The sequence below is a fragment of the Furipterus horrens genome, unplaced genomic scaffold, assembly GCF_987537825.1.
Source record: "Furipterus horrens unplaced genomic scaffold, mFurHor1.1.pri manual_scaffold_2, whole genome shotgun sequence".
NCBI classification, from domain to species: Eukaryota; Metazoa; Chordata; class Mammalia; order Chiroptera; family Furipteridae; genus Furipterus; species Furipterus horrens.
Window position 1 is genome coordinate 199,705,014 of NW_028327172.1, and position 20,107 is coordinate 199,725,120.

Consider the following 20,107-nt stretch of genomic DNA (forward strand, 5'->3'; position numbering starts at 1 on the left):
CTGGATCTGAGTAAGTCAGTACTCTGCCAGAACACAGTCATCAATCATAAAGCACCTCCGAAAGAATAACCAAGCAAACAGTTCGAACAGTAGGTAGATAGTGCCGTAAACTAGGTAATTCCCTCGTGAAGAAACAAACTTCAGAAGAAAATGTATATCGCGCTGTCTTTCAACAGCACTTAGTTGTAGAAAATCATCCTAAGAGTCACATAAATGGATGAACAGACACAAAACAAAATCCCTATAGAGTTGCTGCTTTAAATTGGTTTAGTGTTATGGAATTTTAAAAGTTTAATGATGAACATTTTTCTGTAAGGCCTGCTAAAGGGACATTAGTATTATCAAAAATCACGTGAACTTTTTTTTTTATCTCAGAAGGTTGAAAAATGTTTTCCAACCTCTCTCTCCAGCCATGTACCCCCATGGACTTTCCTGGTCCAGGCATCTTCTCAACACACATGATGTCTGAATGGTGACTAAGGGGAAAACGTTTTTCATTACTAATTGGTTCATGATTGAGTTTCTCTAAATTTGACTTCAAGTGTCCAAACCAAAAAATACATACAAGAGACCATTTATCTGGGCACCTTTGATCTTTAATAACAGTTCTTTTAGCTCAAATGACCCAGATTATGTGAACATAACTAAATTTTGAGGATGGTTAAGCATGCAATGAGTAAAGGTTGACCTAATGAATTGTTGAATGACTAAATTTTTGCTCCGTCTTGGGTTGTTGAACCTCACTTAAACTCAAGAAATGTTTCTAGTTTCTCATTCATGGTGGATATGCTTTATGCCCTCAAGCGAAACACTTCATAGTTTATTTCAGTTAATTCAATATACTGTAGTGATGTGAACTAAAGTGATTTAAATCACCATCGCACGTGTACAAATTTTAAGTGAATATAATTTTATATCGAAAAGCTATTAAAAGATTCTTTTCTTTTATGAATGTCATACAATTTGTTGAACCAAAAATTAAAAAGACACAAAAGTTTGTATCACTGAGTATGCTTCCATTTATATGCAATCCCAGGACAGGTAAAAGTAATAGTAATAAAAATCACAGCAGTGACTGCTAAGATAGGTCAGGGAGCTGTGGGAAGGGATCGAGGGAAGGCTGCAAAGAGGCACAAGAAAGTTCCCTGAGGTGATGTAAATATTCTATATCTTGATTGGATTGGTGGTTGTATGAATGAATATATTCATCAAAGCTCACTGAAATAGCCACTGAAAAATCTGTCCTTTTCACCCTGATCATTTGCTCTCCTGATAAAGAAGACAGCACCATACAATCTGAGATCCCTTTCAGAAGTTCTGCTTAGTGTATCTAACCTATGGTTTTTAAACTGAGTGCAGATTACAGATTAGGCAAGCATGACCTTGGTCTGCAACCCTTGGCTTTATGCAAATTTAACTAGCCTGCATTGAGAATATAATCATTTTACTGTTGCTTCTAATTTACTCTCTTAGCTTAAGAGGAAATGTGGCTGAATTCTTTTCAGTTATGAAATGTGCTTACACACACATATACATACATGTCCTAACAAACCCCTCCCCTCAAAAAAGAAAACATTTAGAGAAACTAATCCTTTTAATTGCTCTTCTCACAAAGTTAGAATGTGTAGAGTCAAGGATTTCTCTGACGTTGATCCAGAGATAAGAATAAGGGTCAGGAAGCAGAGAGCATTAGGAAATAGACTTGAGTTTCTAGAAAACAGATATCAAAACCACAAACTGTAAACGATAGACCTTCCTCCTTCAAGACATGCCCCCTCTTCTTGAGGAGGGAGAGCCTCCAGTTGGCTTTCTCAGGCTTCAGAGGCTCGCGTTTTCAAGTCTGATGGTCAACGGGGCTGTGATGAGCATTCAAACGTCCTCACACTCTCACAGAAGTACAGTGAACTCTATAATACTAAAGACAAGTGCCACATTGAATCTAGGATTTTGGTGCTTCAAACCACACTGAGTTAAAAAAGGTAGTATCTTCTTATCTTTAGAGTAATTTATCTGCATGGAAATGGTTTCACCGCTTTGGGGTAATGCTATTCATAATAGTTAATATTTGTTTTCCATATATGGGCAGGTGTTCTTCTAAGTACTCAGTATGTATTATCTAACATTTTCTTTTTGCAAACAATTTATGTAGTAAGTTACTATAATCATTCCTATATTATAATCAAGTAATCTTCAACTAAGAGAAAGTAAGTAGCTTATCCCAGATTTAGCAGCAGATTTGTGGTAGAGTTGGCAGTTTAAAATACATAGCCCATACAACGCTGCATAACAGTATACACAGGAGCATTATTAGTTAAAGCATGTACCTGGAAATTATTCAATGTCTCTTAATAGAAGAACTGATAAATAAACTCATCTAGGCCTTTGATAATACTGGGTGGGGCAAAAATAGGTTTACAGTTTTGAATGCATAAGAGTTGATTCTTCTATTAGTATTTATTAATTATTGTATTATATTCCATGAAAGCAACTATAAACCTACGTTTGCCCCACCCTGTATATTATATACAATTGAAAATTGGTGAACTGCAGCTACTCACATTAACATGAGTTACTTTCACAAACAAAATTTCTGGTAAGTAAATCAAGTCACAGAAGAATATACAGGCTGGGGCAAAAGTAAGCTTACAGTTATGAGAATGTGAAACTCAGAGTTTATTCTTGTAATCTTATTAGTTAATTATTTTATTATTTTCCATACAAACCACTATAAACCTCCTTTTGCCCCTCCCTATATAAAGTATGGCTCAGTTAGTACAGCATCGTCCCATAAAGGGGAACGTTACCAGTTCCATTCCTGGTCAGGGCACATGCTTAGATTGCAGGCACAGTCCCCAGCTGGGGTGTGTGCTAGAAACACATAACTGATGTCTCTCTCTCTCTCTCTCTCTCTCTCTCTCTCTCTCTCTCTCTCTCTCTCCCTCCTTTCCCCTCTCTCTAAAAATAAGTAAATAAATAAATAAATAAACAAAAAATTAATATTTTTAGAAGTATGGTAATATTTATATACAATTCATAAATGGAAAACAAAACAGTATGGGCTTTGGAGGTGCACAGTATTTTTTTATTTTAATGAAAAATAAGAGCAATAAACCCCATTTCTTTTCTGTTATTTCTTATTCCATCTCAAATATTCCCCTAGTGAGCTTTGTGATTATTTTGCTTATACTTAAGCTTCTTATCACTAAGAAAGAAATAATAATTGTTTTCATTTCTTACTTTATGATTCTATTAGTGTATTTTAATGAATGTTTGGGTTTATAATGAGCAATATAAGTAATAATTATAATAAAATTTTAACATCAACTATCAGAAAGTAAGCATATAAAACAATATTTAATAAAATTATGTGCCAACTTTCTTTGCTGCTAATAAGTATCAATCAAAGCCTGATATAGGATGACTTACTCTAAATTTTTCTGCAGGGCTAAGTAGCTTGACTAAACTCTTAAGAACACCTTTCTTTTCCATAGCTTATAATTTATTCTCTCAACTAGATCTCTGCTATAATCGTACATCTACAAATTGCAGGTCGGGCCTACTCTCAGAAGTCTTGGCCTGAGCCCCAACCATCTGCTGCCAGACATAGTTGAATCCCCTTCCTTTCCTGACTGAATTCTGAATCTTGCTTGTTGCCATCTACCTTTGTCAATGGACTCTGATCATCAGTCAGGAAACACGTGTTCCCTGTCATCTACCTGTCTGATTGAACCATTGCCTCCTTCTCTTAACATATTATCACATTAGAGTTAATCTGGGCTTTGACCATTTAAAGCAAAATCCACACCACAGATGCTGGCCCCAGAACAGGGGGTAGTGGAAGAAACAAGAGCTAGCTAAAACTCTAGAGGGTGCTCCTCAGCATTTCTTCTGGAAAAAAGCAATTGTAAGAAAGAATGAATACATTTAGTAGGAGGTGAAATATTCCCAATGAATGTCAGGTGTAGTTATATTTCTCAGAGAATTTCTTCAGTCATTTAGTTCACCAGCATTTGGAGATTCTTGAATGTTTTAATTGTTGGAAACACAGAGTTGAATAACACATGGCCCATTCATAATGCACTCTCTCAAGGTGCTCACTAATTACTGGATGAGAAGAATGACGTAGAACTTGGCCAGAGCTGCAGATGTACGAACATATTGCCGTGGTACCAGGGGGACACCCTTCCAGAAGAGCTCTTGATATCTAAGCTGAAACTTGAATAAAATCAATAATGTCAATACCATTAACAAATAATTACTACCTAGTAGTTGCCAATAATTGAGTGAATGGACATCTACATATTGTTTAACACTCAAAAAATTTGTGGGATTGCATTATTATTCCCAATATACAGCTGAAGAAACTGAGTTTCAGAGATATCAGGTCAGAGGCTTTAAGAATGGAGAATAGGGCAAGGAATGAGGCAGAGGTGGGGTTGGGACCACGAGGAAAGTCACACAAGATAATAATGAATTAAATAAAGTTCATTCAAAAATGAAGGGGATGGCATTAGAGAGATAAAGATGGTAATGAGGTATGAAATTTTAAAAGCTTTACTAATTTAGAGTTACTAGTGCAGTAGATTGCCTTGTATGTAATAGATTATGAAAAAACATTTTTAATGAAAAATGAGTATCACATGATTTACTAAGTCAATTTTCTTCTTCACAATTTACCAGCGTTTACCTCATATATATAAATGCTGCTCTCAGTGTCTTTTGGAGATGAAAGTTATTATTGCTACACTTCAAAAACTATAATTTCTTAGCTTTTATTTTCAGTGAAGAAAAAAACAATACTAAGTAAAATACTGGTTAAGCTACTATATTAATTAAAATAATAAAACGTATATATTAATGCAACACATTTATAATACCTTATAAATTTTAGATTTTAGAATTTCTTAAAGAACAAAAAGCATATGAATCCAGGCAACATTTTCGCTGGCAGGAAGAAACCAAAGGTGAAAGTCCACTTACAACTCTATGAACATTTAATGATGTATACCAAGGAAACACCTATCCCTATCATAAACACTTTACAAAGCGTGCCAAAAATAATTACACAGAAACATTTTAAGATAATTTGTATGCCAAGAAAATCCTTCCTCATCCTCAAAGAACTTAAAAAAAAAACACATTTTAAAATAATGAACTGCCTCTCATTTTCCTTTATTAAATGATTATCTGATATCAGATACTTGTCACTTAGTTGCAGCTTAATTACAAGGCGGCACTGCCGTTTAGGGAATTCTGATACCAGGCTCACCTGCTCTTTGCTTGTCTAGATGACATCAGCCACTGCAGAAGTGGAGAGAGAAAGTGGTACTAAGAGCGTAGACGTTCTCTGAGGTCGGACTGGAGTGATGCTACAGAGTACGCTCCGGACAAGCACAACTCTTACTGGAAGGGACGCCTTCACCATGTTTTCTGCCACAGGAGACAGATTCCTCAAGAGTCTCATCGATCACTCAATGAAACGTGACCTGAATTCTAATCTTCTTCTACAAATATCTGCTTTGAAATATCAGAAAAGCTGTTGATTCTCTGGGTCCCAGTCTCTCTATCTCAGCATTGAGGATACTATCTCCCACGTTGCAAGGGTGTAATTAATTAAGGTGTTAGTGTTTTCCAACCTGTGGTGAAGGTAACAGGTGCAAATTACCATTTGAAAGAGTGATTCATGCCATCAAGACTAACTGCTGACTAGGGAAGCTTAAATCAACCCTATTTGAAGTTCTATTATTTTTTAAATGCTGACAGAGAATCCACACTTACAGAACTGCACAGATGAGATATGCTCCCTGCCCTCTGGGGCTGCCATTTCAGTGAAACAGATGGCAAGATTACCAAATGAATGTGGAAGCCATGGGCAGGGAAATGACGATAGATTTTTACAACCCTAAAACAGTTCTGGAATAGCATTACCAGTAGATAATGGCAATTTTTCAATTCAGATGTTTATTTGAATTTTTGGAAAGGCCCTGAGCAGCTAGGCTTTAACTGCCTTCATTCTAAATATATATTTATTTTGCATAGGCATCAACTCATGCTAATATTTACAATCAAAGGTGAAAATTAAATACCAAAATATTTTAATGCAACCACGGTTTTTTACATCACAGTTACTGTTAAAATATATTACTAATAATGGATGGCTGTGTCCTTTTTATATTAAATAACTGTTCTTAGTTTCTGAGGCTAGGAATATGAGGAGATCATTTTATGTGAAAAGGAACATTTGAATGTAGTGACTTTGAAGCTCAGGTCCAATCTGGTGTGAAGTAGGGACAGGAATAGGGAGAGAAAAGGAGGGCGACGGAGCACAGTGACAAAGGGGACAGCTGATGAAAGAGAAAAAAAATACTTCCTTAAACGCCAAAGAAGCCCGTTACAAAAAGGAAAGCCCATTCAATAAGTTTCTAGGAGGATGACTGAAAACCCAGCTGAAGGAGTAGAACAGAGACTTCACAGCCGGGGTTCAAAGAGGGAGAAGTTGATTAGGGTGACCACTACCAGGGCAGCACAATGGAGCTAGGGTTTTCTATGGATAGAATAAATCCAGACAGGTTTCAAAATAAAAGAAAAAGCCACCAAAAAATGAACAATTGAAGATGAGAGTGAAATGTGAAAGAGGAGGTGAGAGCTTTAAGAAGCACAGAAGTTTGAAACAAGGGATGGGATGAAACAATTGTAAAAAAAAAAAAAAAGGCAGAATTTAATTCCTGTGATTATTAAACTGACTATGCAAGAGGCAATGCCTGAATCAAAGGAACTGTAGGATGTTTAATATCTTGAACTGATGTTTAGAAGCAGATGTAGATTACAGTTGTATAACATGATGAAATTAAAGTTAGCCTCCAGAGACAGATTCTACAGCAAGAATAATTTTCTCTGATGGTTTTCTCCATCCCATATGCCTTTTTGCTAAATTTTTATTTTTTTATGAAATGCACTGGTATACTACTTGTATTATCTGAATAAGGATTCCCCAATCTTAGTATTTTTCTCAGCAAAGTTTGAAAAGATCTTGTAATGTCAACCAATCTTGCATAGTTCTGTTAGGTTTCTGCACATAGTGGTGGGTCAATTAGTGGTGCATGATGGTGTGAGTTATCCGTAGGGCCCACTACTGAGGGACTAAATCCCATGACATTTATGCATTGATTAAATGCTGATGCGCATTTCTATCGGCTTTACAAGGTCTCAAGCTAAAAAAAATAGAGCAGACTAATGAACTAAATATCATCTTCATTTTGCATTTGATCTTTACATTTTGTTTTTTTGGAAAATACCTTTTGAAAAAAATCAGATAATATTACTTTAAAGTTACTCATTCTACAAACATTTCCTGAGTGCCCACCATCACAATAAGCATTGAGTTAACCATGCCTCCTATCCAACAGTAACTGGCAGTGGAAGACAAGAGAGAGGAATTACAAAGGAAAAAAATTAATGTTTTTATACAAATGAGTACCCAAAGAAACGCTGTCTTCATAATAAGTAGCCATCATGCAAAAACTTGTTATTTATTACTGTCCATTAAATAGATCCTAAGGTAAAATACTATTTTAGATTTAACATAATATGTAAAGATCAAATGTTCAAAATGGCATGCATTATTCATATGTTTATAAAAGTTATATTGGCTTTTTGAAAGGGAATATGGGCCATATAAGAACTTTATTAAAATATGATATTATAGTAACATACACATATGTCATTTTATAATTAGAGGTAAAAAAACTTTCAAGGGTGTATCATTTGATAAGAAGTTCCTCTGATCTAAAAAATTTATAATGATGACACATAGCAATAATTATAAACAAATAATTTTACTAAGGCAGATAGAGTAAAGCTTTGTAAAAAGTTAATTGAAGTGAAATAAGTAACTATATGGTTTATCTTCATTCTTTTCAAAGCTGAGCAATAAAACTAGTTAGCCCTGTGCAGGTATTATGAAGTGCTTATGTATAATTAAAATAATCACAAAATATCATAAAATAATTAAATATTTAATGGAGCAAAGTCATGCCAGAAGCATGCAAGTCTTAAGTTAGAAGTCTAGCATTTATTTGAGGAAACTATCTTACTTTTTGTAAATAAGTTTGAAGAAACCTGGCACACAATTAAGAACATTTTTTTCCAAGGAGCTATTTGGTTTATATTTCCATATGCCCTGTTCATTTTTTACACTAAAGAGAGAAAGTATTTGAAAAAAGTAAAACCTATTGAATATTTGAAATAATATTGTTTAAATAATGAAATATATTTTTTTTACATTTTATTATATAAGATGAGAAACATTTCTAATAGGTGGTATTGGGAAGGCCAACAAGTAAAATACCAAAATGCTTTAATCGGCATCCAAGTTCGGTGTAAATTGTCTTTGCTTACTTCCTGTTCTGTTTCATCATCTATATACCTCAGGCAAATTAAGTAATTTGGGATTTCCCAAAGGTCTCAAGCTTTTGTGAGTGTTCTTCCAACTGAAATGTTCTTTATTCCAGAGTCTCTCAACCTTGGCACTATTGACAGTTTGTGCTGGATCATTTTTGCTTGTGGTGGGCAGTCATTTTTCTTTTCCTTCTCTTTATCCCAATAACAATTTTCATTTCCATAGTGGTATTGATAATATCTATTTTGTACTCATTTTCAAACTTATTTCAGTTGCATTTTCAGCTTTCATATAGCTTGAAATGTATAAAACTATAATGCATGTTATCTGTGAAAAAATGACCATATATACACCTTTCCTTAGAGATAAAAGCACAATGAATGAAGCAAACAAGTAGGGTATCCACCTGGGGATTACACAATAATTTAGCTTTGTGGCAGTCACTATAATTACTGGAAAAGCAGAGGAGGCAGCAAGATGAGAGAATGACCCTCATAGGAAAAAAGAGAATGGCGCCTTCACAACACTTTCTGTGAATGGAGGCCAGTCCTAGAGACCTGTTAGACTATGCTTTGCCCGCTTGGATAAATGAGGCTAAGTTACCACCAATAATTATGGGAACAGATTCAGGAAAATATAGTTAGATTTCTGATGCAAGGGCTTAAAGTATTCGACATTATACACCAGTGTTAGCCTCTACCAGAAAACTTAACAGATATTGATTAAACTATACAAAGAATCAACTTATGCCAGATAAAACAATACTACAGTTAGTAGATGTTTCACATTTTACATCTAAAGCTCAGAACTTTTGCAATTTCTCCATCTCCTCTAGATTCTCTAGGTACATCTAAGAGTGGTGCTAACTATTAAGGAGGCTGGGGGTCTCAGAGTTATATCCGTTGAGACAAGGCAGCAGAAATCATCGTATCACCCATGGACCTTTGGATTTCTGTGTCTACTCTATTCTCCTCACTTTTATCTTTTAGTTTTTGACTTATGATCAGCTTTTTGTTTCTCATTGCCCACTGGCAAGTTGCTTCTTCTCTGATAGCTTAAATTCTAAAGAGGTGGCTTTTGTTTTTCTTACTTACTCTTAGATTAGGGAAGCATCTTCTCCCTACAAAAAAATTACACCCATAAGAGCTACCTCTATTTATTAAAAATATTATTTTATTGATCCAGTGAAAATGGGTTATGAACAAAATAAATGCATTCTCTTAGGACGCCCTTCCGGCTGCCCCTAAACCCACATCTCTTTTTGATCTTGCGGGTCTTGTCTGGTGGGTTGTAGGAGGATTAGAGCATCCTTGACCTCTACTCACGAAATGCCAGTTGCATTCCCCCAGTCGTGACAAACAAAAATGTCTCTAGACATTGCCAAATGTCCCACTGGTGAAAAAAACTATGAGTCAGAATTGCCCCCTTTTAAGAATCACAGTTTAATCCCTTCATACACACTTGATTAAATCTTAACCATACTTCCCCTTCCAGACTTAGATTAAATATTATCTTTTCATTTTCCTCATACTACTAACCACTTGAATCTTATTGAAACAACCTCATTATTCCCTATATTACAAGTATTTCTGGTTAAACCTTATCTACAGCAGTAGAATGAAATCTGTTTGAACACTGGAATCATGCATTTTCTTTCTTCAATTTCCAAGGTACCTTACTTAGAAAAAGGTCCTATATGCACTTCTTATTTGTTCAGAAATTGCATATACTTGTTATATAATAGTCAATATTATTACCATCACTGTATTCTTACCCTCTACATCACTTTCTGTATTAAATATTCTTAAAAAGCAAAATATGAATATGATTAATATTAACCAGTCTAAAAATCTGAAAAATGGTATAGGCAAGTTCTATTCCCACTTTTCATTTCTTTTTCTTTCTTTCTTTCTTTTCCTTTTTAAGTTTTATTTATTTATTTTATTTTTTGCTTAAAACTGGAGGGCAAGTCATTCCTGCTGAATTCAGTTATGGTCTTGTCCTTTTCTCTCTGCAGATAAAGTTCATTACTAAACAAATTAGCTTTTCAATTACTGCTGCTACAAGCCATAAGTAATTGGAATTCACTGAAACTTCAGTCTTTTTTTAGTGGTTCCGTTCTAAGGACCAAGACTTTAAAATAAGATGAAATTATGCTGTTCATATATATTTTTTAATTTTATTTATTTATTTTTAGAGAGAGGGGGATGGAGGAAGAAAGAGAGGGACAGAAACATCAATGTGTGGTTGCCTCTCACATGCCCCAAACTGGGGACCTGGCCCGCAACCCAGGCATAACCAGTGACCCTTTAGTTCACAGCTCAGCACTCAATCCACCGAACCACACCAGCCAAGGCCATGATTATATATATATTTTATATATATATCAACTTGGCTTTTAGCCTGAAGACATATTATTTGTATAACAAACATCAACTTCTTTTTTTTTTTTTTTCTTTCTTTCTTTAAGTCTATGGCTAAGCTTGGTTATTGTTTGGATAAAATTCTTAAATACAAAACATTGGGTTGTAATAAGTCGTAGAGCAAATAACTATGTGTCTTACTCTATTATTTATGAGGAAGCAAATTATCCTAAAACTAAATTGCTGAACTAAGGTCTAAAAGGAAAGACAAATAGAGTGAACAAAATTTTGAATGAAGTGGAAAATGAATGGTCAGACAAGACTTTTTATAAGTAAGGTAGACTGGTAGAATGATGCTTTCAACCCCTCCCTCTACTGGAACTGACAGGGTGAATGACTGCCCCTGGGTTCTATAGCTCCAGGCTAAGGTCCTAAGGATGACAAAGCAATCTGAGGACACAAGAAAGGATTGCTGAGATGATGTGACAAGCCTGGGATTTACAGGATCCGTGAACACAACTGGCAATCTTGCCACTGAACAACACTCTGCCACACACACTCCCAATCCAGATTCACCTTATCCTCTCTATCACAAAGATACTGAATTCAGCTTGCAACTCATCATTAGGCTCTTTGGGAAGCTAGTTAATGCATGATTAGAAAATTGGGCATTTTTTCAAGTCCTAGCCCCCTTTGTGATAGGGTTTTGTTTTGTTTTGTTTTAAAACTAGTTGAACATTAGTCTCGGCTTCTCTTTCTTTATTCTTGTAAACTACCAGGGCACAAAAGTCTGCCTAGGCCAAACTATGACTCTTAAGAACTAAGTTCTTAGGCTTGCACTCCAGTCCAGTGTGTAAGGCCTGGTTATTTGATATAAGACCTTCACTGTGAGGTTTATCTGCTTGCTTGGGTTTTCCAAGTTTTGTTCAAGTTCCCCATCTTAACATTAGACTAACTTATTGGAATTCTGAACTACTTCCTCTGGAATATAAAGTGAATTAAGAGTGGCAGATCTAATGTGCAAACCCAAGGATGTCTGATTTTGAACTTCTCCATGCAATTCCTTGCTAGAATAAGGAGCAAATCTTGATAGCGCTATACCCAGGTGAGGCTATGTTCCCCCAATCAGCTGGAGTAGAGTTTCCTCAAGACCCCCAGCTGTGACTATAGTTATCATGCATTCACTCTCTGCTCAGCGTCCACCCTAAAGAAAGGAACCTCACTCTACATCCCATTGGCTCTGGATGTCTGGATGTCTAGGACATTTCTGACCCTGTTTTCATAACTGAGATACATAACCTTTAGAAGAAATCCATCATTTTCATTTTATGATTAGTTAATGGTACATTAATAAAAAATAGGCATAGCATCTCTACACCAAAAGATAGAGTTATCATGCTTTTAATTTTATTTAAATTGTTTTCTTCTGGTCACAAAATCACACCAATGATTAATAACAAAATAAATAACGAGGCCTTTAAAATCAAAGATATATATTTGTTACATTTCAAGGGGTGGAAGATAAAAATTTTGTAATCATGTATGAAAATTACTGCCACCTGGACCACATTACAACATTTTTATTGACTTGCTTTAATAGCTATTCTGGGCAGACTCAAATTATCAAAATAAATCAAAGCCACGCAGCCAGTCTGGGCTGCTTCTGATCATTAGGGTAGTTATATTTTGTGACATAAGGAATTTTTCTGTTTCCCATACCTATTACTCTTCCCAGATCTTCAGAGTGTTCTATAATGAGCTGCCTTAGTTTATTTTTGTAAGATTAGGACATTTCTGAATGCTATTCATCTCACGTGTTATCCATCATGAAGAATTATAGTTTAAGTAAGGTTAAAATTAAAACAACTAGTTAAATAACTCCAATATTAATCTTGAATTTAGAGTATTTTGAAATGAAGTAGTTATCTTTACTTCTTCTGTTTTAAAGATTTTTCCCATTTAAATTTAATTATTAAATTTAAATGTAGTATATTGCATGGACATCAAAATAATAAATAAATGGCTTCTAAAGACTATACTTAATTCTTTTAACTCTAAGAATATCCCTATGTATAGACTACATGCCTTATCATTATTTTTTATGTATCCCCAGTATACAAAAGCTGTGTTAGTGGACATTAGGTTAAGCTACTCAAAGCCATTACCATACAAAATAAGTAATTTGTCTGTACTTAGAATACCTTCTAGATTACTTTTTTTATATTTTAAAGAAAAACATTTAATTAAAACTAAAATTTATAAAAGGAATAACTGATCATGACCATAAACAAGTCATCTAAACACAAAAAGAGTTGCTATACTTAAAATTAAATTGGGTAATTTAATTTCCACAGGAAATTCAAACATTTCTACAGTTAAATTGAATCTAGTTGATTATATACCAATAAAGGATAAGCAGAAATGATGCAAAGCAGGTTTGCTCACATTGTTAAATGTTACATAGTTTCAGTGGATCTTATAATCAAGCCAAGTGAATCGTCGGCAGCCGTCCGTCTCGAGAGACGATGGTGTAGCTTCTTAAGAGTCTATCTGCGCCGCCGAGAATGGCTGTGCAGTCCGACTCGGGAGTGACACGGTATCTGTCTCCTCCCATGTTGAATCGACATCTTGCGATGACGCTGGAGTGTCCTCTCCAGTGAAGCTGAAGCTACAGAGCCTGGGCAGGGTGATATGGAGGGTCTGCTGTTGCCCATGCAGCAGACCCCCCCTCTCTTCGCAGCTGAAGGGTCCAAGGGAAAGACGGAGTCGATACAGCTTGGGTTCAGGTGCGCCGCAGGAGTTGCCGGTGTTGACTACAACGTCAAACCGCCTTAGGGACTCCGGCTCCGGATTTTCTGTCGGGGTTTACTCCCTTAGCCTTTCCCCTGAAGAGGTATGCCGCAAGGCAGCGGAGGTTTTTTGGAGTCAAGAGTTTTCCTTCTCTGATGTGCCCTGACTGGAAGATCGAACCAGCGACACTTAGCTCGCAGGCCGACGCTCAATCCACTGAGCCAAACCAGCCAGGTAAGTACTTACGTGAATATTAAGCATGCATAAATGAACATATATACACACACAAGCATATAATATAAACTTAGGAGATTTTCTCAAATTTTTAAGAAGAATACAGGTAATGTAGAATACAATCAAGAGTGGTGGAGGATATTCTATGCACACTCAAGCAACCAAGGTGTTTGATAAAATGCGAAGGGAGATTTTCTTTAGCAAGAACATAATGCCTATTTGTAAGAAGGTTCCAAGGAAGCTCAGCTGGCAATTTCAAGTGTCCTTGGGGAGATGCATTTAGCTACTTCATCAAGACTTAGCAGAGAGGCACTAAAAGTTGAGTCTGGGAAAGATATATTTATCTTAACAGTCAGCAGAGCTGGAGCTGTGTTTCCTTATGGCAAATCACGAATGTTCTGTGGGATGTGGGTAGAAGATTCTAGCGCAATAGTTGCGTTAAATTTGCTTTACAAACATTCTTAAGAGGTAAATGCGAGCTGCTTACTCTCACTTGAAAATGCATTCATTTGAAACTTTTTTCGAGAAGACTGTCAAGCAGAAAACTTTTATTAATTAACCAAATCCACTTGATTTGAATCAACTTGAAGCAATCGGCTCTGTGGCATCACTGAATATATCCCTCTTAATGCTGCAGACAGGCAGGAAACATGAGGCCGAGATCACAGGACCCAAGTTTTTTTTTTGTGTGTGTGTGTATATGCATATGCATGTTTTATTTTTTTATTCCCAAAGGGAAACTAAATAATGCAACATATTTTTTATGGTGAAAATAAGAGGTGCCACAAATATCAGTGATGTGTGGAAACGTTTTAATTCTGTGGGATGCCAAGGTGGCAGAATGTTTGGTCCCAAAGAAAGAAAATGAGGCAGGCGGAACGGCACGTATGCTAACACATATTTGCTCACAGACACATACACTTGCAGCTTTAAAGGGAATACATAAAAATTATGCTGCCGACAATGTCTTTATACAGATTTATCATAGCATCTGTCAGCTCCATAATATGTTCATAAAGCTAGGAACACGTGTCTTCACAGCATGCTCATTTTGGGAGGCCCACTGTTGTTCTCCCAACTTCTCTCACTGCTAGTCTGGCTGTTGTCTTTTAGAGAATCGTCTCAGGAATTCTTGTTACTTCCCTCCCACATCAATATCAGAAGCTCAAAGTTAAATATATTGAAGGTACAACGAGCAGTACAAAACTAGAGGGAAATAAAACTATATCTAGAAAGAGAATTCAAGTAAAACTCTAGGACTGGAGGGAATGCAGGCACCATCTCACAGGTGACTGGGTGTGAAGGGAAAAGTTGTAAGATGGTGAGTTATTAATACAAGCCTAATCCTAGCAAACATTTTGGTATACCAAGGTCAGTGAAATGTTCATGCCATCTGCAATCTCTGTAATGACAGCGTAAGACGTGTCACATAGCAGTGCCTGGTAAATTATTTAATATATACTAGTAATCATAATTGTGTAAAATTCTAGAAACATGTATACCCCATAAGCTACTGTTTGAAAATATGTGTATGTTACCTGTTAAACACGATTACCATTTTGGTGTGTATGTCTTAAAAATTTCCAACATTTCTGCAAAGATTTTAGTACAGAAAGGACAGCTGCAATGATCACATTTTCACTGAGTTCCATAACATCTATTCTGTCAAGTTTTTCCTATACAAAGACTGCAGTTCCAAAATGCAACCTTAATTATAATCACTATGAAATAATGAAGAAACTGGATCTTAATGTATTTGGAAAACAACTCAATATATATATTTTTGGCACTGTATATTGTAATGTGAATAGATATTTTGGAGACATTTTCTATTAAATAATTAGCAAATGGAAACATTCCTTTCTTTGTTCATCTGTTAACCACCTATGATAATTAGGAAATAAACCATCCACTTCAAAATAATCACCGAGATTTGCTTGGTACTTTAAGAACAATACAACACTGTGAATCCAAGTTAAGTGGAATCAAAACATTTCGGCTGAAGGACAAGCAAAAAAAATTATTTCAAGTGCTTATACTCTTTGCCAGAGTTGGGATTTCTTCCAACTCTTCCAAGAACTACATTAAGAAACAAGTCACTCTCCTAGTGCTGTTTGTACACTAATAGCCACTTCATTTAGCTTTTCACAGCTGAAAATTAAGGGCAGATGTTATGCAAGATGTTAAATGCAATGTGTCCTATATATGAGGCAATTTCTCTGAAAATTTTGTGAAATTTATGTTAACCTTTTCCTCTACTTTTATACCTCTGGAGAGAAAAATTACATAGAACTGTGCATTTTATCAAGCTTTCCCCAGAAGAGAACATTTTACTATGGTCATACATAGGATTATTATTTCTTAGTAAAATTATTTACTACATAAGAGTTTTTTAAAAACCACAGAAAACCAAATTGGTACCTACTGGAATTTTCTTAATAACTGTTAAGTAAAAATACATGCTCTTTCACTGAGTAACATTGCTATAATGTATAATTTCAAGGACTAAATGCTTTGAGGGAGTCGAGAAAGTGAAAAATAGATCTGATGTGATAGAAAGAATAGAGCAATTGTACTCAAACATATATTATTTCAGTTACTCCTAACAACAGGTTAGCAAATTAGAAATTTTCTTCTGTTTCATTTAAAGATAATTTTAGGTTGAGAAAAACAAATATTGAAATTATACTGTTAATTCGTAACAGAGCTAGAATTTAATCCTGGTCTGGCTCTGAAGATTTTGTTCTTCCTGCCAATTCTCTTAGAAGAGGGAGGTTTCGATGTCAGGATAAGAATAGAGGTAATGAAATATGTAATGCATGTGGGAGCCTCATCTGAGTGCCACAGTCTGTCTTTACAACCTCCAGATCCTTATAAACCATGGTCAGCTTCCATGAAAACAGCGATTCTGGCCTGTCAATAATCAACATTTGAATGTGCCAGGGAAAGGCTATTTCCAACCACATCAGCCTTGTCCATTCATTATCTGCTGTTAGACTTTAATCTCCCCACCCAGCCCACCATCTTCTTACATTCAGAAGTGTCTTGCTAACTTTTCCGAATTCTTGTTTTAACATCCATTGCAAACACTTTCCAGTTTGGGTTTCTCATTTGCATTATCTTACTAAGTCAAGTCTCTTGTTCGAAATAGAGATAGTTGCCATAACTTTCCAGATCATTTTACTTCCATTCCCCAGTCGTCTCAAACTTACATTTTCTCCCTGTTTTTCTTGTGCCTTTTCCATCTTTTTATTTCTTCTTAACACCTGCTCTATTAGAATTTTCCTTGTCATACTTTTCATAGCTACTTTTTTTTTTTTTTTTTTTGCAGCTTTTGGTACTTAGATACTATTTTTATTACTGTGAGTAAGCTTTTTGAAAGGCAAAGTCCCAGTCTGATTCAATAGTTCATTTCTCTCAAGGCCTAAGGTGATACTTTACACATAAGAGTTTGCAATCCATATTCATCAAAATAAAGATAAATTAAGTATTTGCAAGTTACTTTCTATGAGAAAACTAAGCCTAGAAATGAGAGAGAATTGAAAAGTTCTAATTACTTCTCCGGCTGATAAATCTGATTTACAGTTTAAACATCTGGGATAAGCTTGTTTTAAACATCGAAGTCTGCCTTTATTCCAAGAGTGTGTTTATATGAAATAAACACATAAAAACCATACAAAATAATAATCAGTTGTACATTATTCTTAATGTATGCTTCTACTTTCCCACCATGCTTCAGAACATGTTTTGCTTCATTTACCTAAATGTATTTAATGATACAGTAAGCAAGATTATGCACAATAAAACTAAACACTAGAATGTCTTTGGAGATATAGTGCAAATTTTTAAAGTAATTATATATTCTACCATTAGAAATAATCAGACATCAACCGTTCAAAATCACAAAATCTCTGTACTACCATGCATAGTTTTATCAGTAAACCTAGTTCTTTCCACGTGGAGCACATGAGATTTGTAAAGAAAAATATTATTAATACCCAAAGGGCACCTACATATAATCAGCTGTAAGAAGTATGTTGCTACAGAAAATCAAAAGACTCATTACTATTAACTATCAAAAAGCCTTTCCAGTTTAAACACTGACTTTATATAAGGTGATTTAAAGGAAATATTCTATATTTCATGTCTTTCTATGAAAGTAATTCTCCCGAGAACATCAATTTAAAAAGCCAGATCTGTGAGGTTCCTAAGCTGAGGCAAATGCACTTTAAAATTTCAGAACAACTAAAGATGAACTATCTTGTTTCAATTTTGTATTTATTTATTTACCAAAACATAAATAAATAACGTTATAATGAATTCCATGATAGCAACGAGGCAGATGTTCATTCAAACAATTTTTTTATTTTTCTGGGGTTCCAGGCTTGACCATATTCCACCTCCTCCCTGTAGACTGAGTCATCTGACTGTCTGGCTTAGAGGTGCGTGCCCCTTCCATAACTGATCCATTAAAAAAGGAAAGAAAGAAAAGCACGGGCAGTGCTCTCTTCTCCTTCCTTATGCTCTTGAACAATGGAAAGGGCTCTGAGGCCTGGGGAAAGGCTGGAACTAGAAGAGGTAAGGAGCTTGGGAGACTTCCAGCCAAGATAGAGGTGTAGGTAGACAGGCTTTGCCTACTCCCACAACCATAAGGATTACAACTACTTCAAAACAAAACAAGAAAACATAGCCAGAACTGCCAGAAAAATCAAACTATCTGGAAGTCCAACAACCAGAGATTTAAAGAAGTAATGCTCATCCAGATGAGTAGCAGGGGTGGAGATGAGGAGATCTGGGAAAGAGGATGCAGTGTGGCAGAGGCAAGGTGGTGGCAGCGGTGGCAAGAGAACAGAACAAGCAGTCACGTGTTACAATAGCTGGGAGGGACACCTGGGGAGCAATCCCAGCCCTAGGTCAGTAGGTGCAGCTCACGGTTCCAGTGCTGGGAAAAATAAAGCTTCATGCTTCTGACTGTCAAAACCAGTGGGGTTGGGGCAGCAAAAGAAACTGCCCATCACTCAGGAGAGTTCGTTCAGAGGCCTTCCAGTCCTAGGATGTCGGCAAACCCACCCACTCTGGGAACCATGACCAGGGCAACAGATAGTGGGGAACAAGCTGCAGACAGGAAGCAGGTGAAGTGACTGGAAAAAGGGCAATTGCCAAGCAAGTGGCATTGTTCCCTCTTAGACCCCTCCCCCACATACAGCACCATAAGGGGGTAAAAGGGGTTGCCCCACACTGATGAATATCAAAGGCTCCGCCCCTTACAATGTAACAGGTGTGACAGCTCCACCTAATACACAAAGGCAAACACAGGAACCTATCAAATTGAGGAGACAAAGAAGTATGGCCACAAAGAGGGAGCAGATGAAGGCTCCAGAAAGAGAACCAAGCAAGGAGGTGATAGCCAACTTAATAGCCACAGAGTTCAAAACACTGGTGATAACGATGCTCACATAAATGATTAGGCATGGGAAACATGTAAGGGAAGAAGTGAAGGCTACACTAAGTGAAATGAAGAAAAATCCACACAAAACCAATAGTGAAGGGAAGGAAGCTGGGGATCAAATCAATGTATTGGAACATAACGAAGAAATAGTCAACCAGTACAGAAAAGAGAAACAAACAAACAAACAAAAAAGAGAAACCTCTGGGACAACTTAAAATGTGCCAACATCCAAATCATAAGGGTGACAGAAAGAAGAGGAAAAGCAATAAACTGAAAACTTATTTGAAAAAATAATGAAGGAAAACTTCCCTAATTTGGTGAAGGAAATAGACATACAAGTCCAGGAACCCCAGAGAGTCCCAAACATGTTGCAAAGCTATCATTTTCTGGAAGGGCAGATAAAGTGCTTCCTAGACAAGGTAAAGCTTAAAGAGTCCATTCATCATCACCAAGCCCTTATTATATGAAACGTTAAAGGTACATATTTAAGAAAAAGAAGATCAAAATAAGGAACAGTAAAATGAAAACAAATGCACAACTATCAACAAATGAATCTAAAAAACAAACTAAGCAAACAACTAGAACTGGAACAGAACAATAGATATGGAGATCATATGGAGGGCTATCAGCAGGGAGGGAGAAGGGCAGAATGGGGGAAAAGGCTCAGGAATCTAGAAGTATAACTGGTAGGAACAAAACAGATAGGGAGGATGTTAAGAATAGTAAAGGAAATGGAGAAGTCACTTATATGCATGACCTGTGGACATGAACTAAGGGCAGGGAGCCTTAGTTCCCTCCAGGGGGATTGCTGGAGGGAAAGGAGGTACCAGGCAGAAGGGAGAAACAGGGAAAAATGGGACAACTGTAATAGCA

At 36.1% G+C, this 20,107-nt stretch overlaps 1 protein-coding gene across 3 annotated transcripts in view; it reads right to left on the reverse strand.

The window, feature by feature from the left end:
* Nucleotides 1-20,107, reverse strand: part of PCDH7 (protocadherin 7) — a 412,199-nt gene that overhangs the window by 100,979 nt on the left and 291,113 nt on the right. The gene's annotated exons all lie outside the window — the stretch shown is intronic.